Source organism: Phocoena sinus, chromosome 10 (assembly GCF_008692025.1).
Source record: "Phocoena sinus isolate mPhoSin1 chromosome 10, mPhoSin1.pri, whole genome shotgun sequence".
Classification (NCBI taxonomy): domain Eukaryota; kingdom Metazoa; phylum Chordata; class Mammalia; order Artiodactyla; family Phocoenidae; genus Phocoena; species Phocoena sinus.
Genome location: NC_045772.1, coordinates 72,227,504 through 72,254,923, shown reverse-complemented (window position 1 = coordinate 72,254,923; position 27,420 = coordinate 72,227,504). Strand labels below are relative to the sequence as shown.

The window sequence follows — 27,420 nt, the reverse complement described above, 5'->3', positions numbered from 1 at the left end:
TTCCCTTTGGGAGTGGCCTCTATAGCACCAAGAAAGTGTAAGGTAGCAGTGGGAGAAAAAACAATGAAATTCCTTTGGAAAATAAATTAAATACATATTTTCTTCATTTGAGGTCTTTATCCCTCATCTTAGACTACTTTGTATGCATTCTATTGGTCTTCTCAACATTCTGCAGTAATACTGAAAGAGTAGACTGCTTTCTAAATTAGGACATATGGGATATACACATATAGCAGTTTGGATGGAGTCACATGGCAAATGTCAGAGGATGGTTAGAACCGAAGTCTCAAGGGCTGCTGATGCCTCAGATTTCTCAGGAAAGCCTGTGTATACTTTTATATGTTAAAGTAAGTTTGCTTGAGAAGAAATCTGGATAGCTGGAAATTGGAATATTAATACTAATATCACCTCTAACATTTTTCTCATATTTACGTTTTATCTGTAAAATAATATAATGTAGATGTTATAGAGAACTGTGAGTTATTCAAGTGATTCTAAATAGAGTTGTTTCTAAACTGCCTTCTGAGTCTTAAAGATAAATGTATTTTATGAATATTGTATAAGTAAAAGCAAGGAGAATATGTTCTTTCCTTGATTGAAACAATCACATTCGCCTATAGTTATACCCTCTGTTGCATTCACTTTATGATAGATGAATTACATAGGCAAGTGTGTGGAATAGGAATTTTAACTATAATGTGAGGATCTTAAAACCAAAAAATAAATAACTAAAATCTACTTTGGAATTAACATTAGGAAAGAAGAAAAATAGAAGGCAGGCATGTAATACTTGTTCAAGTGCTATATGCTTTGAAGATTAACTTTATACCTGTAGGATTTTTGCCATGTTTCCTGTCACCTGAGTAACCCAACACACTGAGTTAAATATTTAGGGTCACCAAAAGGCGTGTGAGTATCATTCTGTACCTTCATAAGCTCAAAGTTAATAGCAGACGTTGGGAAGCCATCGAAGGTATCTGAACAGGTTAATCAGATGATTAAGGCTGTGACATAGGAATTTTATCTGGAAATAGAGTGCTGGATAAAGTAGAATGAGGAGGCTAGTTATAAAGTTGTGATTATCTAGACAATAGAAAGGAGTGCTTCATTAGGGCAGGACAGTGAGATTAAAATGGTGTACACTCCATGAAAATTGCCACTTTCATGCACTTACCTTCTAAGAGAAGTAGACGCAAAATGCACTGTTTCAAGCTGAGATAGTGAGGAAGAAGGGATGAATGAATACTGAGCCTTACTGTGTGCCATCCACAGGTATGCCATTTACACATATTATTTCATCCAACAGTAACAGAAGTACAGTCCACAGGAAAAGAAAGAAGTTATGAAGGGGATTAACAAAGAGGGGCACCATGCATTTCAGACACAGAAGACCTCTAGCATAATTTGGAGAAGACCTCTAGCTCAAGAATTGAGCATCAGTGATTCTGGAACTAAAAGGAAACATCTAGAAATGATCATTAAAACTTGGAAAGTATATAAAATAAGTCATGTATGTTCAGAGAAAAAAATAAGAGAATGCTGGTCCAAATTTTAGTTAAGGTCTGTTACTTTCATTGGGTGACAGAAAAAACACAGGCCAATGATAAGGACAGATAAGCCAAGAGACAGCTAGCAGGATGTACAAAATCGTGCTGTATCATAAAAATCAGAGAAAAAGAGAGTTTTAAAAAGGAAAAATTGAACAAAAGCAATACATGCTGTAAAGAAAATAAGGAGAAAGAGGATTAAGACAAAGCTTTATATTTTGAAATTAGAAAATAATTGGTGATACAAAACTTTGAGAAAACAGGAACAAATTTGTAGCCCCTTCTGAGAAAAGTCAGCAATTCACAGACCAGGCCAGGATATAGCAGCTCTAACGCCAAACAATATTTTTGAGAAGAGGATCTTGTTGAAAATGCAATTTAGGAAACTTCTGGGAGCACCATTGGAGAAAACAGCCAAGCTATGGCATTCAAACTGTTTGATTAATAGATCTTAAAATAGGTCCAGGTTCAATCTGGAAGGGATTGAGAGATGAAGCAGAAGCAAATCAGGGAAATAGATATCAGTAACATTTATGGAATGAGAAATTCTGAATAACCTCACTCACCAAGTTTCAAAAAAGGCAAATGAACAATTATGATCAATAAAGAATTCTGATACTGCAAATGTGGATTCTGGGTTTAAAAGAAGAACCAATGTCTTGCTGCAGGAAAGAAACTGTGTCTTGCTGCATAATATGTTATGGTCTCTGTAGCCCTGATCCTCAGCAAAGTGCCTGGCACAATACACTGTCGGTAAATGAAGCAGGAGTTTAGTGAATGAATGAAAAATAGTGGGTTTTGAACAGGAGAATGAAATGACTAGGATAATATTTTAGAAAGGTCACTCTGTCTGCAATAAGGAATAGGTTTGCTCTGGGAATGATTGTAAAAAGCCAGGCTATTGCAGAAACATATACAAGAGCTTTAGAAGAAATAACCATGATTGTTTAAGTGGAGATAAAGAGAAGTGGGTAGATTTGAGACATGTTTGAATTGAAGAATCACCAGAACTTGGTTATCAGAAATATGAGGTAAGAGTGAGGGAGGAGCTGGGATGGTGCTCAGGTTTCTGACTTGAGCAATAGGATGAAATATGATGTTAACAGATAAACCAGGAGAATATAAAAGGGATTAATTGGGGGATGGGTAATGATATGATAATGAGTTCAGCATTAGATTTGTTAAATTTGATATCTCTGTGGACCATCCAAGTAAAGATGATCAGTAGGCAGATCTCAGAAAAGAGCCCTGGACTAGCAACATTGAGATAAGTGTTTTAGCAGCCTAGATTTGCTTATTAAAACCATGAAGGGAAATAAAACTGCCCACAAGAAATATACATAGGCAGGCGATAGAAGGACAGATAAATGTCTGAGGAATGTCTTCGCTAAAGGATGGGCAAAGGAGTTCACAAAAGAAACCAAGGAGTGGTTTAGGGAGGGAGTGGAGACAAAATAAGGAGAGTATGGCACTGCTGAAGGAAAAATTAAGGGTGATACAGATGCATAAAGGTCAAAGAAGATCAGAACTAAATATATATGTACCTTTAGAATTGCTTTTATTTAGGCCAGTGACCTTGATGAGAGAAATTTCAGGGTAGGGAAGGAGGAGGGAGCTATCTGCAGTGTTAAGACGTGAGTGGAGCCTGAACTCTCGGAGTCAGTGAGTGTGTTGGGGAAGCAAGACAGGGTTGAGGAGAGTGATGTAAGATGCAAATAGAAGCCAAGAGTTCAAGCCCCTCTTTTCAGAAGTTGGGTGTTGGATGATGAAACAGGGCTACAAGTTTATATCATTATAGTAGATCCCCCAAACTTCCTCCCAAACTGGCACCTGTTTTGTGGAGTGACTGTGGATAAAGGGCCAGGTCCAAAGCACTAACTGTGCTTTGTTTGTTTGGTTGTTTTTAGCTTGCAATATTATTAAGGGTTGTGGACAGGAAAGAGAAGCAGCATTATTATGAGTCATTTTTTTCTAAAAGCAGACAAATCCCAGTATTACCATAATCCTCCCTTCATTTCATTATTTTCTCACTTTCCTTATCTTCCTGCTATTCAAAACAGGCCAGAATATTTTGTCTTTCCTCCACCTAAGACATAACATAAGGTTTTAAAAGTACTCCTTTCATGGAATTTTGAATTACACAGTTTACTCAAATTAATTTTATAGCTTATAAAAACTTAAAAGTGCCAAAACGGATTATATTGTTATGCTTTGAGTCCTCTTCCTTGAGAATAAAATATATATGTATATATAATCAGAGTGGTATTAAAAATGTTTAACAACAAAATAAGTCCTATCTATATGTATATCTTAACCTTTATGCATATAAATATCTATTTATCCATCTATCTATATGTAGACATTTGCACAAGCTTTCCAGAGTTGATCTTTCATGGGCAAACGGCATAAATATGAACCTTGGTTGGTATATCATCCTTTTTAAAGATTATTGCAATGTAGCCACCGTATCTCTTGACTCTGATCTTAATATTTGTATAAAACAGCACCTTCAATAAATTTTAGCTCCATGAAAATTAATACCTGAATTAAAGAAAACTGAATTCCAGACTTGTTTTATGAAACAAATGGCTGATAAATCATTCTGTGTAAGCCTATAGCCTATTCCCTTTCTGCACTGACTGGGCTTGGCACTTTCAATTTGAGAAAATGGCAATATGGTTAAGTGCATTTAAATTTTACTTTCATATTCATCCTCCACAATAGTGCAGATTCAGACACTTTCCATCCTTTCAAATCCTCAAAATCTATACTTATTTTTTAAAATATAAGAATGGATGTATAAAACTAGGAGATGATGTAATTATACATAGTATAACATTTTGTTGACTTTTGTATGTTAAGTTTCTTCTATTGTGAACAATAGAGAGTTTCAGAGACTTCAAAAACCAAAAACAAAACAAAAATAAAACAAAATGTATTAGCTTTAAGATGGTGCTCAGCATTCTTAAAGTTTTTTTTCTGACTCTGCTTTGTTCATGTTGCTATTCTAAGCACTTTGTAGCAACTGTTAGACATTAACCCTGCTTTTTTTTTTTAAACATCTTTATTGGAGTATAATTACTTTACATTGTTGTGTTAGCTGCTGCTGTATAACAAAGTAAATCAGCTATACATATACATATATCCCCATATACCCTCCCTCTTGAGTCTCCCTCACACGCTCCCTATCCCACCCTTCTAGGTGGTCACAAAACACCGAGCTGATCTCCCTGTGCTATACAGCTGCTTCCCACTAGCTAACTGTTTTACATTTGGTAGTGTATATAAGTCCATGCCACTCTCTCACTTCGTCCCATCTTACCCATCCCCCTCCCCCATCCTCAGGTCCATTCTCTATGTCTGCGTCTTTTCTTTTTTTTTTTTAACATTTTTATTGGAGTATAATTGCTTTACAATGGTGTGTTAGTTTCTGCTTTATAACAAAGTGAATCAGTTCTACGTATACATATATCCCCCTATCTCTTCTGCCTTGCATTTTCCTCCCTCCCACACTTCCTATTCCACCCTTCTAGCTGGTCACAAAGCACTGAGCTGATCTCCCTGTGCTATACAACTGCTTCCCACTAGCTATCTATTTTACATTTGGTAGTGTATATATCTCCATATATACACTACCACTCTCTCACTTTGTCCCAGCTTACGCTTTCCCCTCCCCATGTCCTCAAGTCCATTCTCTAGCACGTCTGCGTCTTTATTCCTGTCTTGCCTCTAGGCTCTTCATGACTTCTTTTTTTGATTCCATATATATGTGTTACCATACAGTATTTGTTTTTATCTTTCTGACTTACTTCACTCTGAATTACAGACTCTAGGTCCACACACCTCACTACAAATAACTCAATTTCGTTTATTTTCATGGCTGAGTAATATTCCATTGTATATATGTGCCATATCTTTATCCATTCATCTGTTGATGGACAATTAGGTTGCTTCCATTTCCTGGCTATTGTAAATAGTGCTTCAATGAACATTGTGGTACATGTGTCTTTTTGAATTATGGTTTTCTAAGGATATATGCCCAGTAGTGGGATTGCTGGATCGTATGGTAGTTCTAATTTTAGTTTCTTAAGGAACATCCATACTGTTCTCCATAGTGTCTGTATCAATTTATATTCCCACTAACAGGGCAAGAAAGTTCCCTTTTCTCCACACCTTCTCCAGCATTTATTGTTTGTAGATTTTTTGATGATGGCCATTCTAACTGGTGTGAGGTGATACCTCATTGTAGTTTTGATTTGCATTTCTCTAATGATTAGTGGTGTTGAGCATCCTTTCATGTGTTTGTTGGCAATCTGTATATCTTCTTTGGAGAAATGTCTATTTAGGTCTTCTGCCCATTTTTGGACTGGGTTTTTTTTTTTTTTTTGATATTGAGCTTCATGAGCTGCTTTCATATTTTGGAGATTAATCCTTTGTCCATTGCTTCGTGTGCAAATAGATTCTTCCATTCTGAGGGTTTTCTTTTTGCCTTGTTTATGGTTTCCTTTGCTGTGCAAAAGCTTTGAAGTTTCATTAGGTCCTATTTGTTTATTTTTGTTTTTATCTCCATTTCTCTAGGAGGTGGGTCAAAAAGGATCTTGCTGCGATTTATGTCATGGAGTGTTCTGCCTATGTTTCCCTCTTAGAGTTTTATGGTGTCTCGTGTTACATTTAGGTCTTTAATCCATTTTGAGTTTATTTTTGTGTATGGTGTTAGGAAGTGTTCTAATTTCATTCTTTTACATGTAGCTGTCCAGTTTTCCCAGCACCACTTATTGAAGAGGCTGTCTTTTCTCCACTGTATATTCTTGCCTCCTTTATCAAAGATAAAGTTACCATATGTGCGTGGGTTTAACTCTGGGCTTTCTATCCTGTTCCATTGATCTATCTTTCTGTTTTTGTGCCAGTACCATACTGTCTTGATTACTGTAGCTTTGTAGTATAGTCTGAAGTCAGGGAGCCTGATTCCTCCAGCTCTGTTTTTCTTTCTCAAGATTGCTTTGGCTGTTCTGTGTCTTTCGTGTTTCCATACAAATTGTGAAATTTTTGTTCTTGTTCTGTGAAAAATGCCTTTTGTAGTTTGATAGGGATTGCATTGAATCTGTAGATTGCTTTGGGTAGTATAGTCATTTTCACAATGTTGATTCTTCCAATCCAAGAATATGGTATATCTCTCCATCTGCTTGTATCATCTTTGATCTCTTTTGTCAGTGTCAGTATAGTTTAGCGCATACAGGTCTTTTGTCTCCTTAGGTAGTTGTATTCCTAGGTATTTTATTCTTTTTGTTGCAGTGGTAAATGGGAGTGTTTCCTTAATTTCACTTTCAGATTTTTCATCATTAGTGTATAGGAATGCCAGAGATTTCTGTGCATTAATTTTGTATCCTGCTACTTTACCAAATTCATTGATTAGCTCTAGTAGTTTTCTGGTAGCATTTTTAGGATTCTCTATGTATAGTATCAGGTCATCTCCAAATAGTGACAGCTTTACTTCTTCTTTTCCGATTTGGATTCCTTTTATTTTTTTTTCTTCTATGATTTCTGTGGCTATAACTTCCAAAACTATGCTGAATAATAACGGTGAGTGTGGACAACCTTGTCTTGTTCCTGATCTTAGGGGAAATGGTTTCAGTTTTTCACCATTGAGAACAATGTTGGCTGTGGGTTTGTCATATATGGCCTTTATTATGTTGAGGTTAGCTCCCTGTATGCTTACTTTCTTGGTTTTTTTTTTTATCATAAATGGGTGTTGAATTTTGTTGATAGCTTTTTCCACATCTATTGAGATGATCATATGGTTTTTAATCTTCAATTTGTTAATATGGTATATCATATTGATTGATTTGAGTATATTGAAAAATCCTTGCATTCTGAGATAAACCCCACTTGTCCATGTGTATGATACTTTTAATGTGCTTTTGGATTCTGTTTGCTAGTATTTTGTTCAGGATTTTTGTATCTATGTTCATCAGTGATATTGGCCTATAGTTTTCTCTTTTTGTGACATCTTTGTCTGGTTTTGGTATCAGGGTGATCATGAACTTGTAGAATGAGTTTGGGAGTGTTCCTTTCTCTGCTATATTTTGGAAGATTTGGAGAAGGATAGGTGGTAGCTCTTCTCTAAAATTTGATAGAATTATCCTGTGAAGGCTACTGGTCCTGGGCTTTTGTTTGTTGGAAGATTTTTAATCTTGTGCTTATGATTGGTCTGTTTATATTTTCTATTTCTTGTAGGTTCAGTCTCAGAAGTTTGCACTTTTCTAAGAATTTGTCCATTTCTTCCAGGTTGCCCATTTTATTGGCATATAGTTGCTTGTAGTAATCTCTCATGATCCTTTGTATTTCTTCAGGGTCAGTTGTTACATCTCCTTTCTAATTTCTAATTCTGGTGATTTGAGTCTTCCCTTTTTTTCTTGATGAGTCTAGTTATTGGTTTATCAATTTTGTTTAACTTCTCAAAAAGCCAGCTTTTCGTTTTATTGATCTTTGCTATTTGTTCCTTCATTTCTTTTTCATTTATTTCTGATCTGATATTTATGATTTCTTTCCTTTTTCTAACTATAGGGTTTTCTTCTTCTTTTTTTTTTTTTTTTTGCGGTATGCAGACCTCTCACTGTTGTGGCCTCTCCCACTGTGGAGCACAGCCTCTGGACGCACAGGCTCAGTGGCCATGGCTCACGGGCCTAGCTGCTCCGCGGCATGCGGGATCCTCCTGGACAGGGGCATGAACCCGTGTCCCCTGCATTGGCAGGCAGACTCTCAACCACTGTGCCACAAGGGAAGCCCCTTTTCTTCCTTTTTTAGATGTTCTATATCTAATTGCTTCAGCTGTAAGGGTAGATAGTTTATTTGAGATTTTTCTTGTTTCTTGTAGTGGGATTGTATTGGTATAAACTTCCCTCTTAGAACTGCTTTTGTTGCATTCCTAGGTTTTGGGTCATAGTGTTTTCATTGTCATTTGTTTCTAGGTAGTTTTTGATTTCCTCTTTCATTTCTTTATTGATCTCTTGGTTATTTAGTAGTGTATTGTTTAGCTTCCATGTGTTTGTATTTTTTACAGTTTTTTTTCCTGTAATTGATAGTTGATCTTATAGTGCTGCAGTTCGAAATGACACTTGATATGATTTCAATTTTTTTAAAGTTACCAAAGCTTGATTTGTAACCTAAGGTATGATCTATCCTGGAGAATGTTCTATGAGCACTTGAGAAGAAAGTATATTCTGTTGTTTTTGGATGGAATGTCCTATAAATATCAGTTAAGTCCATCTTGTTTAATGTGTCATTTAAATTTTGTGTTTCCTTATATATTTTCCTATGGATAATCTGTCCATTGGTGAAAGTGGGGTGTTAAAGTCCCCTACTATTATTGTGTTACTGTCAATTTCCTCTTTTATGGCTGTTAGCATTTGCCTTATGTATTGAGGTGCTCCTATGTTGGGTGCATAAATATTTACAATTGTTATACCATCTTCTTGGATTGATCCCTTGATCATTATGTAGTGTCCTTCTTTGTCTCTTGTCTTTGCTTTGAAGTCTATTTTGTCTGATATGAGAATTTCTACTCCAGCTTTCTTTTGATTTCCATTTGCATGGAATATCTTTTTCCATTCCCTCACTTTCAGTCTGTATGTGTCCCTAGGTCTGAAGTGAGTCTCTTGTAGACAGCATATATATGGGTCTTGTTTTTGTATGCATTCAGCCAGTCTATGACTTTTGGTTGGAGCATTTAATCCATTTACATTTAAGGTAAATATCAATATGTATGTTCCTATTCCCATTTTCTTAATTGTTTTGGGTTTGTTATTGTAGATCTTTTTCTTCTCTTGTGTTTCTTGCCTAGAGAAGTTCCTTTAGCATTTGTTGTAAAGCTGGTTGGTGGTGCTGATTCTCTTAGCTTATGCTTGTCTGTAATGGTTTTAATTTCTCCATCAAATCTGAATGAGATCCTTGCTGGGTACAGTAACCTTGGTTGTAGTTTTTCCCTTTCATCACTTTAAATATTTCCTGCCACTCCTTTCTGGCTTGCAGAGTTTCTGCTGAAAGGTCTGCTGTTAACCTTATGGGGATTCCCCTGTATGTTATTTGTTGCTTTTCCTTTACTGCTTTTAATATGTTTTCTTTGTATTTGATAGTTTAATTAATATGCATCTTGGCATGTTTCTCCTTGTATTTATCCTGTATGAGACTCTCTGTGCTTCCTGGACTTGACTATTTCCTTTCCCTTATTAGGGAAATTTTCAGCTATAATCTCTTCCAATATTTTCTCAGTCCCTTTCTTTTTGTCTTCTTCTTCTGGGACTACTATAATTCGAATGTTGGTGCAGTTAATATTGTCCTGGAGTTCTCTGAGACTGTCCTCAGTTCTTTTCATTCTTTTTTCTTTATTCTTCTCTGCAGCAGTTATTTCCACTATTTTATCTTCCAGGTCATTTATCCTTTCTTCTGCCTCAATTCTGCTATTGATTCCTTCTAGATAATTTTTAATTTCATTTATTGTGCTTTTCATCATTGTTTGTTTGCTCTTTAGTTCTTCTAGGTCCTTGTGAAACATTTCTTGTATTTTCTCCTTTCTATTTCCATTATTTTGGATCATCTTTACTATTTTTACTCTGAATTCTTTTTCAGGTAGGCTGCCTATTTCCTCTTCATTTGTTTTGGTCTGGTAGGTTTTTAATTTGCTCCTTCATCTGGTGTGTATTTCTCTGTCTTCTCATTTTGCTTAACTTACTGTGTTTGAGGTCACCTTTCCCAGGCTGCATATTTGTTGTTCCTATTGTTTTTCCTGTCTGTCCCCAGTGGGTAAGGTTATTTCAGTGGGTTGTTTAAGCTTCCTTGTGGAGGGGACTCATGCCTGTGTGCTGGTGGATGAGGCTGGATCTTGTCTTTCTGGTGTGCAGGACTTCGTCCAGTGGTGTGTTTTGGGGTATCTGTGAACTTATTATGCTTTTAGGCAGCCTCTCTGCTAATGGATTGTGCTGTGTTCCTGCTTTGTTAGTTGTTTGTCATGGGGTGTCCAGCACTGGAGTTTGCTGGTCATTGAGTAGAGCTGGGTCTTAGCGTTGAGATGGAGATCTCTTGCAGAGCTCTCACTGACTGATATTATGTGAGGTTTGGAGGTCTCTGGTGGTCCAATGTCCTGAACTTGCCTCTCCCACCTAAGAGGCTCAGGCCTGACACCTGGCCAGAGCACAAAGACCCTGTCAGCCACATGGCTTAGAAGAAAATGGAGGAAAAGCAAGAAAGAAAAAATAAAATAAAGTAAAATAGAATAAACAAATTTATTAAAATAAAAAATAAGAATATTATTAAAATGAAAAAATTAAAAGTTTTTTAAAGAAAGAAGAGAGCAACCAAACCAATAAAGAAACTCACCAATGATAATAAGCACTAAAAACTATGCTAAGATAAATGTAAAAATCAGAAACTAGTCAGTCATTTACAGCAAACCCCAAGTCTACAGTTGCCCCCAAAGTCCACTGCCTCAATTTTTGGATGTCTTGTTGCCTATTCAGGTATTCCACAGGTGCAGGGTACATGAAGTTGACTGTGGAGATTTAATCCACTGCTCCTGATGCTGCATGGAGAAACCTCCCTTTCTTTTCTTTGTTTGCAAAGCTCCTGGGGTTCAGCTTTGGATTTGGCCCTGCCTCTGCATTTAGGTCACCCTCTGGTGTTTGTTCTTTGCCCAGACAGGAGGGAGTTAAAGGAACGGCTGATTAAGGTGCTCTGGCTCAGTCAGGCCTGGCGGGAGGGAGGTGTATGGAATGCGGGGTGAGCCTGAAGCAGCAGAGACCAGCATGATGTTGCAAAAGCCTGAGGTACGTCGTGTGTTCTCCCGGGGAATCGGTCCCTGGATCACGGGACCCTGGCAGTGGTGGATAGTGACCTGTGCTTGCACGCAGGATTCTTGGTGGCTGCAGCAGCAGCCTTAGCATTTCACACCCATCCCTGTGGTCTGTGTTGATAGCTGTGGCTCACCCTCATCTCTGAAGCTCATTTAGGCAGTGCTCTGAATCCCTTCTCATAGTGCACCCCGAAACAATGGTCTCTTGACTCTTAGGTATTTCCAGACATTTTCCCAGACTCCTTCCTCGTTAGCTGTGGTGCAGTAGCTCCCTTCAGCTATGTTCACGCCACCAACCCCAGTCCTCTCCCTGCACTCCGACCGAAGCCCGAGCCTCAGCTCCCAGCCCCCACCCGCTCTGGCGGGTGAGCAAAGCCTCTTGGACTGGTGAGTGCTGGTCGGCAGTGATTCTCTGTGCAGGAATCTCTGCTTTGCCCTCTGCACCCCTGTTGCTGCACTCTCTTCCACAGCTCTGAAGCTTCTCCCCCGCCACCCCCCTTCCCCATCAGTGAAGGGGCTTCCTAGTGTGTGAAAACTTTTCCTCCTTCACAGCTCCCTCCCACTTGTGCAGGTCCCATCCCTATTCTTTTGTCTCTGTTTTTCCTTTTTTCTTTTGCCCTACCCACGTATGTGGGGAGTTTCTTGCCTTTTAGGAAGTCTGAAGTCTTCTGCCAACATTCAGTAGGTGTTCTGTAGGAATTGTTCCATGTGTAGATGTATTTTTGATGTATTTGTTAGGAGGAAGCTGATCTCCACATCTTACCTCTCTGCCATCTTGTAGGTCCTCTTTAAATCTTATATCCTGATAAGGGGTAACATATATAGGTATATTATGAATAAGCCATGGTTCATGTTCTTTTTTGTACTGTTTACATTTTACTTCACTTGAAGAACCTTTCCTCCCAATTCCAGGTAATGCAAAGAGCTGTAAGGCTAGAAATCATCACTCAGGAACAAAAGTGTACAAATATCTACATCCATGAATTTAATGCAACACTACAGAGAGATATATGATGTTTTGTTATTTGTAGGCACCAGCAAGTTTTCACAACCTAAGATCAAGATTTAACACAAAGAATTATTACAATGGCTACTTGAAATGGTACAAAATTGCCCTGGGAAGTATGACCAAAAACAAACCAGCAAACAAGCAAAAACAAACCTTAGAGGTCGGTGTAAGGCAAAAATGTACTGTAGTTAGTACATTACTGCATAGTTACTTTATAGGTCAGTTACACATTTAAATAGATCTTAATGCTAGAAAACAAAAGTTTATTTGAGTCATAGTGTGGCTTATTATTATCTATTGTGAAAGTTACAAATGTAAATATTTAGGGCATTTACCTCATTCCACAGGGTGACCTGTAATGTTGATGCAGCTTATAGCACTAACATTTCTGTATTATTATTTTATTTTATTTTATTTTATATTTCTATCATCATGATTAAGTTGGGAGGATCTACAATATTCTGAGACAGATGAGATCTTCTTATGGCTATGTCAAATATTGGACACATAAAAGTAAAGCCTCATAAAAATACTAAAATCCATTGAATTGTACACTTAAAATGTGTCAATTTTATGGTATGCAAATAATATATAAATAAAGCTCCTTAAAAAAAAAGATAGAAGCAGGACAGGATATCACTTGAAGCCACTACTGATTGATGACTTGGGATTCCTGGGTCTTCTGTGAAATACAGTAGTGTCAGTTATTCATCTCCAACTTTTTCTTAAATTGCTTCTTTCCTCCAGATACTTTTCCATCTTCAAAAATGTCCAATCAGCTTCAGCTCATAAAAACAAATATGAAACAGAACAAATCTTTATCCTTCTTTCCTCCTTTTCTGCCTTCTCTTAGGTTTTAGATTTTTTTTCAAAAGTCTGCATTCTATTTCTTCATCTTTACCCCCCACCCAGTTCTGGCCCCTCACTTTATTATCAGATTGAGACTGACTGTACAGCATTCACTAGTTGTTCTTGGATTGCCAGATATAGTGATTTCTGCACAGTTCTCATCTTCCTGTAACTCTCTGAAGTAAGGGACGTTCTTGAGAATCTCTTTTCATTAACACATTTTTTGTTTTTGGCTTCAGTGATGCTATTTTTAACTTGTCATATCCCATCTCTAGTTAGAGTTCTACAGTGTTATTTCTTTTTTTGGCTTATCTTGTAGGTCCCACTTCTCCTAATCCTAGACGCTTCCCAACTACATTCTCTCATTCACTTGGCATTAGCTCTCACACTTCTATGAAAATGACACCCAAATCCCCAGCTCTATCCTTACTCACTGTCTTAACTTTGGGTACATATTTTTCACTTTCTTTTTGATTTCTCCATCATCTCATACTGAACTTCAAAAAAGGCATCTTTCCTCTTCCCCCAGACTTTATCTCCCAATCTTAATTAATAATATATTCATACATCTAGTCAAACATCTTATGATGTTTATATTATCTACAATTCCTATCTTTTTTTTATTCTCTGTATCCAGGCAGTTACCAGGTCCTGTCATTTCTATCTTGAAATTTCTTTCATGTTATATAAAACCTTTCTCTGTTTTCGTAGTTATAAACTATTCCCAGGACTTTAAGGCAGTGAAGGGACTGTTACATATACAGTCTAGTAACACAGAATTCCCTCAAGACCTTACTTTTTGTAACACTCCAGGAGGCTGTCCTGACACAAAATTCATCATAATGTGAAAGAACAATGTCTTTAGAATCAGGCCAGGACTGGAGCTATCACATATGGTGCATTGCTGTAATTAGAAAAAGAATCCTAAAATATACATCTTTCTATCAAAAAATAGTCATAATATTGATTTTTCAAGACAAATAAACTCTATTGACACCTGTGGGAAATTTCCAATAATAAATATACCAATCTACCTCATCTATACCCTTATATGTAGTGTTCTAACAAGTGCAGAAATTACACAACCATACATGGTAGCACTGCATGGGTCTACATTGTTCAAATCCTGGCCCTATAGCTATGTAACATTGGTAATATACTTAACCACTTTAAACTTCAGATTTATGACCTATAAAGTGTGACTAATACTACTATATCTTTCAGAGTTTTTAGCAAGGGTAAATAAGAAAAAAAACATTTTATATATATATATATATATATATATATATATATATATATATATATATATAATTAGCAACTTCAAGTTTACCTGCATATGTTCTCAATCTACTGCCCCAATAGTACAAATAATTAAAAGATGCCAGATTGTGGAATTCCTTACACTAATATAAAGATGAGATGAAAATACTGTTGGTGTTAACAGCTCACTATAAATCATTAAATTTTTATCTCTGAGAGTATTTCATGGAGGACATTTCAAAAGAATTAGAAGAGGGCTTCCCTGGTGGTGCAGTGGTTGAGAGTCCGCCTGCCGATGCAGGGAACACGGGTTCGCGCCCTGGTCCAGGAAGGTCCCACATGCCACGGAGCAGCTGGGCCCGTGAGCCATGGCCGCTGAGCCTGCGCATCTGGAGCCTGTGCTCCGCAACGTGAGAGGCCACAACAGTGAGAGGCCCACGTACCGAAAAAAAAAAAAAAAATTAGAAGAATAGATGTCCTATTTTTCCAATAACTAAGGGTGTAGCCCAGAGCCTAATGTTTATACCTGAAAGTTGCTGTTAGCTATTTGGACAAAATGATGGGAAAGCTTTTAACACACTACAAGAAGATGTCTTGGTTTCATCATTTCCATGTTATGATTATATTTTATTATTCTCTTATTTTAGGATCAGCAAACTACAGGCCATGGGCCGTATGTACTCTTTTTGTAAATAAAGTTTTATTGGGACACAGTCACACACACTTATATATGCATTGTCTAGGCTGCTTTTCCACCACAATGTTAGAGTTGAGTAGTTGTCACAGAGAACTGTTGGTCCACTAAGCAAAGAATATTTACTATCTGGCCCTTTTCCTAAAATGTTTGCTGATCCCTGCCTTTCTGGTCACTTTAAAACTATTAATTCACTTGAACTTCAATTTTGCTCAATTTTACACATATGAAGAAAAAAGATTGTATTAATCTGGAGTATAGTGAGACTTATTTTTCCTTCCAAAGTATATTTTATGGCTCAACAATGGAAAGCTAGTTTCTGTATGCTACCTTAAACATGTACAATTCTCAGGTTTTTTTTTTTTTTTTCAAAAAGAAAACAATACAAACAAAAACCCCCTAAGGCAGAACAACCTGTTTCTTTTCACCAGATTTTTATTGGCATTACCTAGAAAATGTTTCCTGTAAGAAATAAGCTTTTTAACAACTGATATTTTCCTTTCTTTTAACATTGAAAAGTGATAGTAGGGAAACATCCATTTAATAGTCAGAATAGCCATGAATTTGATGACATAGTGATGGAGTTATTTTCCTGTTGGAAACTATTTTTTTTTTTTTTTTTTATGCGTTACGCGGGCCTCTCACTGTTGTGGCCTCTCCCGTTGCGGAGGACAGGCTCCGGACGCGCAGGCTCAGCGGCCATGGTTCACGGGCCCAGCCGCTCCGCGGCATGTGGGATCCTCCCGGACCGGGGCACGAACCCGTGTCCCCTGCATCGGCAGGCGGACTCTCAACCACTGCGCCACCAGGGAAGCCCCTGGAAACTATTTTTGATTGAAATTCAGGGAATTCATGATTACCCATTTTTTTCATTAAAGCAAGTAGTTGAAACAATAATTTTCAAATGGGAAAACATATTTTGCAAGATTAAAAAAATTAATAATCTACATTAAAAGCTCAGTAAATAATGGTTTCTCAATAGTGGTTAATTTTTTATTATAAAGATTAAGTTCATTAAGTAAAATATGTCAAATTATTTCAGCATACCCTTTAAAAAGTCTAATGCTCAACTCCCCATCAGTTTGTTTTGAATTACTTAACTGTTTCTTCTGTGTGCTACTTCTCATTTTTAAAAATGAATAAGAATTTAACACTCCTCACCTTTTTTCACCTTTAACTTAAAAGAATTCTACCAAAGACATTTATAATTTAAAAGCTAGTTGTCTGGTGTCATTTGGATGTGTAGATATACCTAAAGGTATAATTAGTTATGGAACAAGGAAATATACAGCAAACTTTAAGATATTTATTTTTTATCAGGCTTTCCAATTTCCTAAATATCAATGGCCAGGGAATGGACCTTAATTATAAGAACATCCTCCAAGAAGTTTGCTGTCAGTTAAGACATTCTTTGTAGTGTGTTTTAGAGTCGAGTCATGAAAGTTAAGTTGTCCTATTATTAACTGTGAAGCAGTTAAGAAATACTTTGGGATCCAATATAGAAAATCCTCAAAGTTAAATAAAATTGTTAGGAGAAATGAAATCTGTTTTTAAAAGAAGAAATTGATTACAAAAAAGTAGCATTTCCACTGATATCAAAATATAGGAACAAAGCACAACAGGGTGCATATTAGCTGGATTATGAAAGATATTCATAGACAAGCATAGTTCAAAGCAATCTAGTTCTGGGTCCTGCTCCTGTCATTGTTATGAGGATTCATTTTATCTGGAAATATAAATCTCCCTAAAGTCACAATGGTTCTTGGGGAAAACATAAAGAATTTGAGCATAGAATTTAGTCTGGATTCCTAAGATCTTTTGGACCATGTATCTTTCTCCTGAAAAAGCTTCAGACCAAATTGTAGTCTATATTTTATATTGTATTCTAGACTGTGGTCCTACAAAGCTTAAAATTTACCTCCTTTGGGGACTATAGCTCATCAGCACAGGTATATGGAAGAGTTGTTCTGTACTCTTATTATACCAGGAGTGCTGCTCACCAAAACAATCAGTTTATTCAAGTAATTGGAAAACAATGTGAAGTATTTATACACAGTGAACACAGCCTAAGACAAAAACTATAGTTTGGGAAAATAATAAGAAGTTAGGGTTGGACAAGATGGCCATGAGAAGTTATCTATTTCATTTTGTATAAGAAAGGCATGCTGGAAAGATGACAGGTAGACTTGCTGTATCTACATTCCAGTTGGGAAAAGGGATAAAGAATCATCTGAATGATTAGGCTTTAAAGTTTAAGGCCATTAGGGATTTGGAATGCTTGAGATGAAAGATCTGAAACATCAACCAAGAATTTATTTAGTTGTAAATAATGTGGGAAACTATTGATACAATATGGTTCTGGGATATCCAACATAGAAAATAAAATTTGAAATTGTTTCTCACACTTGTCTTTGTCTCATATTTTTATAATTTCTTTTTTGAGGAAAAAAGAAAAAAGACCAAGCCTCATTTTAAGGTTAATCTCAAAATTCCATGAATGAAAAGAGAAGGACTTTAAGGAAAGGTCAAGGCACTCTAGTCAAGCCTCTTGTTTTGGTTAGCGGTTCAAGGCTTATTGAGTAAGAAGATGTGATGTGTTTTCTGGAATGACCAATAGCACGAAAGGGTAGACTTTCTTTTTAAAGAATTTTATGCAAAGATGACAGAAGTCTCTTTATGAAGATGTATGACTCATTAATGAATCAGTCTTTGTCTTATACTAGACAGCAATCACATGCTCACTAGTAAGGTTTCTTCTGTTAGCAAGAACTGTCTCATCCATAAGCAGATAAAAGTGGAAGCCAAATACATGAAAATAAATTGAATGCAAAACAAACTCAAGATTTTGAAATGTAAGTGATCAGCAAAAGGAATGATAATCTTGGAATATAAGTAATGACTGTATTAGGTCTATTAAGCTATCTATGAATAGATGGGTAAAGTGCTAGGAACAGGCAAACCCACAATCATGTCTGGGACAAAGGGTCTCAGAAGAGACAAAGGGATTAAGTCAGATGTGAAGAGATTTTGTGTAAGCCACCAGAAGAAACACGAACTCTGCACTCTCACACTTGGGTCTCTATCTCATTGGGCATCTGTCTTGATCATTCAAAATAGAAAATTTTAAATCTCAGCTCAGGCTGGGCCATTACACATGGCCCCAATCCTATGCTGAGTATGTGGCAGAGATCCTTGGGTAAACTTTCCTCTCATTCCCTAAGGGTTCCGTTGGATACAAGTTTTCCCCTCACGTATTAGGAACAACTTACATGTAGAATGAATTCTGTTTTTTTAATATCTTATGTGGGATAAGGGGAGAGTTGGCCATTGTTATTTCTTCCTTCCATAAAATTAGTCACCAAAATGAAATATTGGAACAAGAGTACTCAAAACAACATTATTAGGTGAATAAAGCAGCATAAAAGGCCATAAATTTAATTATCTCTGTGTGTACACTGTCTTCTCAATTGTACCCTATTACAAAGTGGATACTTATTGATTTACTTAGTGTCTGCTTATATTTTTGTTTCTGCATCTGTTGTCATTTTCCATAAGGAGAAAAGAATAGCTTTCCCTTAGAGTACCAATGTAAATGATCAAAGTAACAGATCTTTGGAAACTAAGTTCTCTTTTTTCTGTTCTGTTCCTTCTACTGTTTTTCATTAGTCATCTCAGGAGAGTAAATTTTCTTTAGAATACTAATTGGATGTAATTTTGCCTTGTCACTTAAGAAATTGTTAATCCTGGAAGTTAAATTTTGTGACAAAACAACATTTTAATTGATTTACTTTTCAAATCTGCTGTAATTAACCAAATGTGTCTAGTTCTTGAGGAAGAGGTCTATAATTCTCCTGTATGAAAATATCGAGCAATGAAAGTCTATCTGGAAAAGATTTTTCCCCCCAGCCAAACACATAGTTTTCCCCCTTAATTAAAAAAAAAGGGGGGGTATTCTAAATGCCAGCTGCACTTTTCAGTTGACCAGAAGAAAGCTCATAACAGCCTCCTCTATCTTACTGAATGCAGCAAACATGCTTCAGTCCTCATCAGACTTGTTCTCTGCAGTCTCCATACTCTTGCCCGGTCAAGGTCCCTCCTTCCACAGATCCTTCTTCATGTCTTCCATCATGCCATACTCTGTTGGATTTTCCTGAGTTTTTTTGTTTCTCTTCAGTTTCCCTTGCTGGTTCATTTTCCTCTGCACATGCCTGCATTCTCCAGGGCTCTGCTGGCATTAGCCTCTCTTCTCACTTCCCAACTCTCTTACCTTATGCAGTACAGCTAAGTCTTTAACAACACAGGCTACATAAACCGACTACCTATGTTTAATCCTGAGCATTAGTTTCCTGTTGCTGTGTAGCAAATTCCCACAACTTTGTGGCTTAAGACAACACTCATTTAGCATTTCACAATTTTGCAGGACAGAAATCTGGGTGGAGTTCAGCTGGGTCCTCTGCTCAAGGTCTCAACAGGCTGAAATCTAGCTGGAGGCTAGGGCTGAGGACTCATCTGAGAGGGTTGAATCTTCTTCCAAGCTCACTAGTGTTGGCAGAATTTAATTTCTTGTGATTGTAGAACTGAAGGCCCCATCTTCCTGATGGCTGTTGGCCAGGGCCTAGTGTCAGTTCTTAGAAGCTGCCTGTGATTCTCTGCCACGTGACCCCCTACCTAGCCCTTCTAACACTTCCAATTTGACTTTCTTTTAAAGGGATGAACTGATTAGGCTAGGCCTACATCATCTCCCTTTTGTTTTTAACTCAAAGTCAACTGATTAATAACTAAATAGTAGGAATTGTATCCCATCACATTTACAGCTTTTGCCCTGCACAGGAGAGGAAATTGTGTGTACAAGGTACGTACACCAGGGGTTAGGCGTGTTTGAGGCCATCTTAGAATTCTGCCTATCACATCCTAGTTCTGCCATTTACTAGCTGCATGAATTTAGGCAAGTTATATAATTTCTCTGTACCTTGGTTTTTGCATCTTTAAAGTGGGATAATAAATAAAATATTCTTTGTGGAGTTATTTTGAGGACTAATGGGATTGATACATGTAAAATCCTTAGAACTGTGCCTGATACATAGTAAGAGCCTGCAAATTTTCAGTTATCATTATTAATCTATTTTCTCCCCATAGATATTGCATCCACTCCCATGACATCACACAATTACTGATATTCTTATGGTAGATATTGCTTTTCCAAAAAATTACACTTTTTAAATCTAAACTTATGACTTCACTTGCAAACCTGATCTTTTCTAGTGATTCTTATCACAGTAAATAGTGCAATTATACTATTATAGTATAATAGTTCCTTATGCTTTCCAATTTTCTCTTCCTTTCCTACCATTCATTCATTAAAAAATTATTCTTTGGAGTATCAACTATGTACAAAGCATATGATGACAGAGGATATAATGGTCAGTAAAAAGATACAGTCTCTGCCCTCATAGAACTTATAATCAAGTTAGAGAGACAGATTATACTGTATCACACAAAACTTATTAAAATAAACCCATTTTCTCAATATCTTTTGCAAACACTCAAGTCAAAGCCACTACCTCTCTTTCCTGAACTAGAGCAATAACCCTTCACTGGGTTCCAACATTCACTCTTCCTCCACTTTTTTTCCTCCTCTCAGAGCTACCGTCTTCAAGGAAACCTTATTATGTCACTCATCAGCAGAAATCCTTTCAATGGCCTCTTGTAATATGTAAGATAAAAACAAATCTTCTTCATAACCTGCCATGCCCCTGCCGGAGCTCTCCAACTCTGTACACCCCCACTCACCCCTCCCTGTCTGTGCTTTAGCCCTATGGCCTTCTTCTTGTTCCTCCATGGTGCCTCGCTCCTTCATGCCTCAGCACTGTGCACCTGCCAGTCCTTCAAAACTGGCCACTAAAAAAAAAAAAAAAAACTGGCCACTCTCTCTCTTCCCTGCTCTGTCTTTGCCTGATCATTCTGAGTTTAAATTTTATTCCCTCCAAACTAAATCAACATCCTCATTATACTCAAAGTACCATATGAGTCTTCTTCATCACATTTAATATAACATATAGTTATGTATTGATTTGAGTCATTACTTGATTAATATCTGCCATCATTCTGAAGAAGGGATGTTTGAGACAAGATCTAAAAGAAGAGCTTCAGCCACATGAAAAGTTATATTTTATAGATTTCAAGTGTGTTTTGTTTATGAGGGAATATGACATAGCTTGTATTTTAAATGTAAAGACTAATCTCAGAATGGGGATTTGAGGGGCAAGCTTCCTATGTAACTACCTCTGTGTTAATTCAGACCAAGCTTACCTTATTAGTATTTGGGAGGGAACACATTTGTGATCATGAGGGTTACTGAAGACTTGAACAAGAATGTGAGAAAGTGTTCTTTAAACTATAAAACTCACAGCATGACTTTTGCTGCTGTTATTGTTAATATCACCAAAATATCAGGTTATCCAAACACTTGAGCTCGGTTGAATTTGATCCATTAAATTACACCCAAATACTTGGTTTACTTTACCAAATTATTTAGGTCTACCTGTGTTTTTTTCCTTAAATTTACTTATGTTGTGTGTGTGTGTGTGTGTGTGTGTGTGTGTGTGTGTGTGTGTAATACCATTCTATCAATATGTAAACATACATTTGGAATACACACTCACACATATACATATGGTGTATGTGTGGTGCATATGGTATATACACATGCTTCCTATAGTATATTTTAGTCTAGTGTTCATTATCATAAAATGGGTCAAGTTCAGCAGTCCTATTATTATAGCTTTATTTAAAATGTTAATTTTTAATACAATTCAATAATGCTTAATAAGATGGTATTTGGGATATAACCCATCAATAAGCTTTGCAAATAGTGAAACAAGTCAAATTCCTTTAGCTTAAAAGTGTTTACTGATTTTTAAAATATATTTTATGAATATTCTGAAACTTTAGTGGTCAAGGCAATAAACAAAAACTTCTAGATGATGAATATGCTACTAATTTTTTGTAGAAAATATTAAAAATCATTGCTAAAAGTAAAAGCACCTTTATCTTCAAGCTAACTGACTGTAGTTTCATAATTATTGACTTATAGATATCTGCTTTGGATGGTTTCTGAAGCCAAATTCAGAACAATCTTAAGGTAAGCTGTTTACTTGGGGGATGTGTATGTTTATGTACGTGTATTTTAGTTTTAAAGAACAAAAATATATGCCAAAACAGTGTGTAATAGAATATTCAAATGTATTTTTAGTAACTGAGCATTGAGAAATTTTCCAGTTCATGATAAACACTGAATGTTATTGGTTCTGTTTTATCTTTTTGTTATTTCTCAACTTCAAAAATATCAAAACATGTGATAAATTGTTTGATGACTACTTATTAAATGTCCTCTCAGTGACCTCTCGCACAATAGCCATACAAGTAAATCACTGTGTAAATACATAAAACAAGTAAAGGACAATTAATCCTGAGTTAATGGAGGTTGGAATGAGTTATCAAATATGGGCTGAATGAGAAACCTGAGGCTGGTTAAAGTTATGTAGCTGGTAAGTGGCACAGTTACAAGCTGAGGCCTAACTAACACCCAGATTTTGGTTTCCTATCACTGTGTGAACTACCTAGAAAAGATAAGAGTTAAACCGAATTTTGCATATTTTCTACTGAAGAGACAATGAGACGGGAACGTTTTGTGCTATGACGATTGTTAACAAAAGTGTGAAAGATCCTATAGATATGCAGTGTGCTAGAGTGACAAGTTGTAATGAAGAGCATTTGAGAAAAATGTAATAAAAATTGTATAGCCAGAGCAGATTGAGATTACGGACATATTTTGATGGATAATATTGAGTGACTGTTCCAGTTTCATCTCTAGTGTCCTCTACCTGCAAACTACTAAATTGGATTATTACCATTGGCGTTGGGTACAAGAATCCACAATGTGGTCAGGGTGATCAGTTAAAAAAGATTTAAAAAGTATTGAATTAAAAGGGATCTTTGAAAATTATCTAGTCCTGTCAAGGCATGAAGTGATGTCTTAATTCTAATAGAGGCCTGAAGACCTGGAAGCAAACAAATATGACAGCTCTTTATGATAGATTAGATAAAAGGAATAAAGGAAGGAAGAACAGAGAGGGTTTTAAGATTATTCTCACAGCAAAAAAGGAAAAATTTTAAAACTGATAGAAAAGGAATATAAACTATTTTATTGGAGAACAGAATGAGTTTGGTTTCTCTATTTTGCATCTGAAATATTGAAGGGGACCCACCTTCACAGTTCTTACAGGACATAGAAAGTTAAATGAAGAAAGGGGTGAAGATTGGGTCCTAATTCCATTAAATGTATTTATTACTTTAGAGGGGGTGATTACTCTGGAAGGATTAGTATAAAAATAGAAGCACATGTGGCTGATATTTAAACACCATTTTCAGTTGAACATTTTAAGAACAAAATATAGGGGTGTAAGCTTGAAAAATATATGTAAGAAGATGTAACTTGTATGCCTTCTATATGTAACACTAAATTCTCAAAGGTTTTATTTGTTTTGGATTATTGTTTTGGGATTTTGTTTATTTCTTTGTTTGGCAACATAGTGTATTTCTTTTAAAAGTAAGTAATGCAAATTACTTAAAAATCAGCTCTGGAAAACATTTATTTTAAATGCTGACAATGTTACTTCTTTTACTTTAAGGATTTTCTTTCATTGGGCATTACCACTATCCTGTTAACAATGCTTCAGGCAAAATACAATTTTACATTACTTTTACTTAAGAATCTAAGCTCTCATTCATTCATTGTGCAATGAAATATGTGAATTAGATGATAAACAGGGAGAGAAAGAAAGAAGGGAATCTCTACTTAGAGTACAAATTACTTCATTTGGAGTGATGTCTCTCACTAATGCTGGCCTACAATTCTATAATATTTCTAGTAATACTAAAAAAATTTTCCCTAATATTAGTTTAAAATACAGGTTAAAATAATATGTATACAGAATTATAAACTTCTTACATTGTACTAAACATACTCACTCATAGATTAAATTCATCAAATATTTATTCAGTACCTAAATTCAGTGCTAAATTCTGGGCCCATTACAATACTTTTAATACATATGGCTTCTCTTTTCAAGATGCTCACAGTCTAGTTAAAAAAAAAAACAAACCCAAATATATAAACAAATTATTACATCATAACGTAATCCCTTGTTATGGAAGGACAAAGGATTGGATTACTTCTGATTGAGTGGATCAAGACTGGTTGTAAATATCATCAAGGAAATGTAGATCTTTAATTTACAAATCAAGAAGTAAATATACTTTCTAAATCTAAAGATTTGAGCTTAATTATGTTTATTTAAAATATAAAAGCAGTACAAAGACTAATTGAATTTCTTAGCGTTTGATTCTCAAAGACTATGTGTTTTTTTTCTACATTTGGAGTCTGGAGGAGAGTTTATATAGTGCTATCAATACATTTTTAGAAAGTAGAGATTTAAAATGTGAAACATATTGCCTGTGGTCTGCTAATTTTTCTTGACATTAGTACCATCAGGAACTGTACTTGTTTCTGGTTTTATTTTTAAATTTATTTATTTATTTATTTTTGGCTGTGTCGGGTCTTTGCTGCTGTGCTGGGGCTGTCTCTCTGGCTGCGGTGAGCAGGGGCTGCTCTTCTTTGCAGTGCGTGGGCTTCTCATTGTGGTGGCTTCTCTTGTTGTGGAGCACGGACTCTAGGCATGTGGGCTTCAGTAGTTGTGGCAGGCAGGCTCAGTAGTTGTGGCACGTGGGCTTAGTTGCTCTGCAGCATGTGGGATCTTCCCGGACCAGGGCTCAAACCTGTGTCCCCTGCATTGGCAGGCGGGTTCTTAACCACTGTGCCACCAGGGAAGCCCTGTACTTGTTAAATGCATGAAGAAGTTGAATGAAAAAACTATCACTTTGGTAACAGTTTTACTTAAGGTAATAAAACCCTTGTACAAGCAACAAACTGTATTACTTCAATTTTTTTTTTTTTTTCCGGTATGCGGGCCTCTCACTGCTGTGGCCTCTCCCATTGCGGAGCACAGGCTCTGGGCGCGCAGGCTCAGCAGCCATGGCTCACGGGCCCAGCCGCTCCACAGCATGTGGGATCTTCCCGGACCAGGGCACGAACCCGTGTCCCCTGAATCGGCAGGCGGACTCTTAACCACTGCGCCACCAGGGAAGCCCACTTCAATTTTTAGAAACTAAATTTAAGTAGGATTAAAAATAATTTATAGAGCGTTCCTTTTCTGGCAGCTGTTAAATGAAAAACTCTAAAAATATGACTATAAAATACTTCTTTTTAAATGCTTTTCTGAAAGGGTAAGAAAACAAAGAATCCAAGGGGGACAAAAACGAAGTGAAAAAAGAAACCCAAGAGGTAAGTAAGGACAACACTGGGACAGAAGATGAAGCAAAAGGCTAACTCTAGTTGTAGTCTGATAGAAGTGTCTCTCTCAGAGAATCAGAACCCTTAAGGACAACACTCTAAGAATAAGGGTCTATACAAAATAAACCTACCACCAAGAAGGTACATCAAAGAAACATGCCTATCTAGACATTGCACTGGGTGGAGGGACACAGAATTGTCCTTAGAACTCAGAATTATTAGATGGCTTTCACTGAGACTTGATGGCAGAATTTACCTGTGTGATCAACGAACTTTATCCAGTTATTTAGAGTGGTTCCAGATTCACAGTCAGCGAGTAGAAGCAAAAGAAATCACTTGCTTTGTGAATCCAAATTGAATGTTCCCAAGATAAATTTCTAAAATAATTAGTTACCAATTTAAAAATTGCAAAGCATAAAGAATAAATTAGACTTGAGAGAAAGCTGAAAAGAACCATACAGAAGACATAGTCTTACAAAGATACATTGTATTGGAATGATCAGATTCAGAAAAGAAGTATGTTGAATATTCTAAAATTAAAAGAGAAATTAATTTTCTATTGCTATTTTTATGTTCTATGACAAATTACCACACACTTAGTGTCATAAAACAACAAATTGTACAAGTGTCACCAGATGAAACTCAAAGTATAGGCAGGATGCAATTCATTCTGGAGGCTCTAGGGAGAATCGAATTAATTTCTTGTTCATCTGGGTTGTTGGCACAAGTCAGTTCTTTGTGGTTATAGGACTAAGCTCCTTGTTTTGTTGTTGGCTCTAGGTTGAGGGTTTCTCCCAGTTTCCAGATGCTGCCACATGACTTGACTTTGGGTCCCTTTTTTACTTTCAAAGCCAGCAAAGGCAGGTTGAGACTTTCTCACATCATATCTCTCTTACCTCTTCAGTCCAAGTTGGCAGTGTCTCTGCTTGTATAAGATTCTCAAGATTTCTGTGGATTTTCCATAGATGTCATAAGGATTCAATCCATTAGACAAAGAGGCTCATGTGCAGATCTTTCCAAGAAAATCTCTACTTTTGGCTTCTGATGAGATGACTGATGGGATTTATGATAACTTCCTTAATTTTTTCAAAGAGTCTTTTATGTTACTGATTACTCTGATCTTTCTATCTTTCTGAAATAGCTCAGAAAAATAATCTTAATTTTTAAATAAATTTAAATGAATATCTTAATTTTAACATTTTGCCATATTGGAAGGCTGAGAATTTCCAAAATCATCAAGTCCTGATTCCTTTTTGTTTAACAGTTCCTCTGTCAGTTTATCTCTTTCCTCTTGCATTTACTCTAAGGGAAAAGAAGAAATCAGTCTGCACATTCAACACTTTACTTGGAAATCTCCTCAGTTAAATATCCAAGTTCATTGCTTACAAGTTCTGTTTTCCATATAACTGCATGACACAAGCCTGCTAAGATTTCTATTTAACAAAAATCCCTTTTCCTCTGGTTTCCAATAACATGTTCTCATTTCTTTCTGAGCCCTCACCAGCAGCATTCTTAAAATCCATGTTTCTATTAATAGTTTGTTCATGATCATTTATATTTTCTATGAGGCAATTTAGGACTTCTCTGTAATGCTCTTTACTTCCTTCTGAGCCCTCATGGACATTCTTTAATGTCCATATTTCTGCTAACAGTCTATTCAAAGAAAACTAGGCTTTTTCTTCCATACTTCATAAAATTCTTCCAGCCTGTACCCACTGCCTGATACCAAAATCTATTTCACATTTTTAGATATTTGTTACAGAAACACCTCAATTCTAGTACTAAAATCTATATTAATTTTCTATT

At 36.3% G+C, this 27,420-nt stretch overlaps 1 protein-coding gene across 3 annotated transcripts in view; it reads left to right on the top strand.

Annotated features, from left to right (window-relative positions):
* Positions 1 to 27,420, top strand: part of CNTN1 (contactin 1) — a 374,843-nt gene that overhangs the window by 70,421 nt on the left and 277,002 nt on the right. Inside the window, exon 1 of one of the 3 annotated variants that reach the window (XM_032645481.1) lies at positions 22,295 to 22,344. The exons of the other annotated variants lie outside the window; for them this stretch is intronic. The gene's annotated coding sequence lies outside the window, so the exon portion shown is untranslated. Of the gene's footprint in view, positions 1 to 22,294; positions 22,345 to 27,420 lie in introns of those variants that run through there. 3 annotated transcript variants of the gene reach the window in all.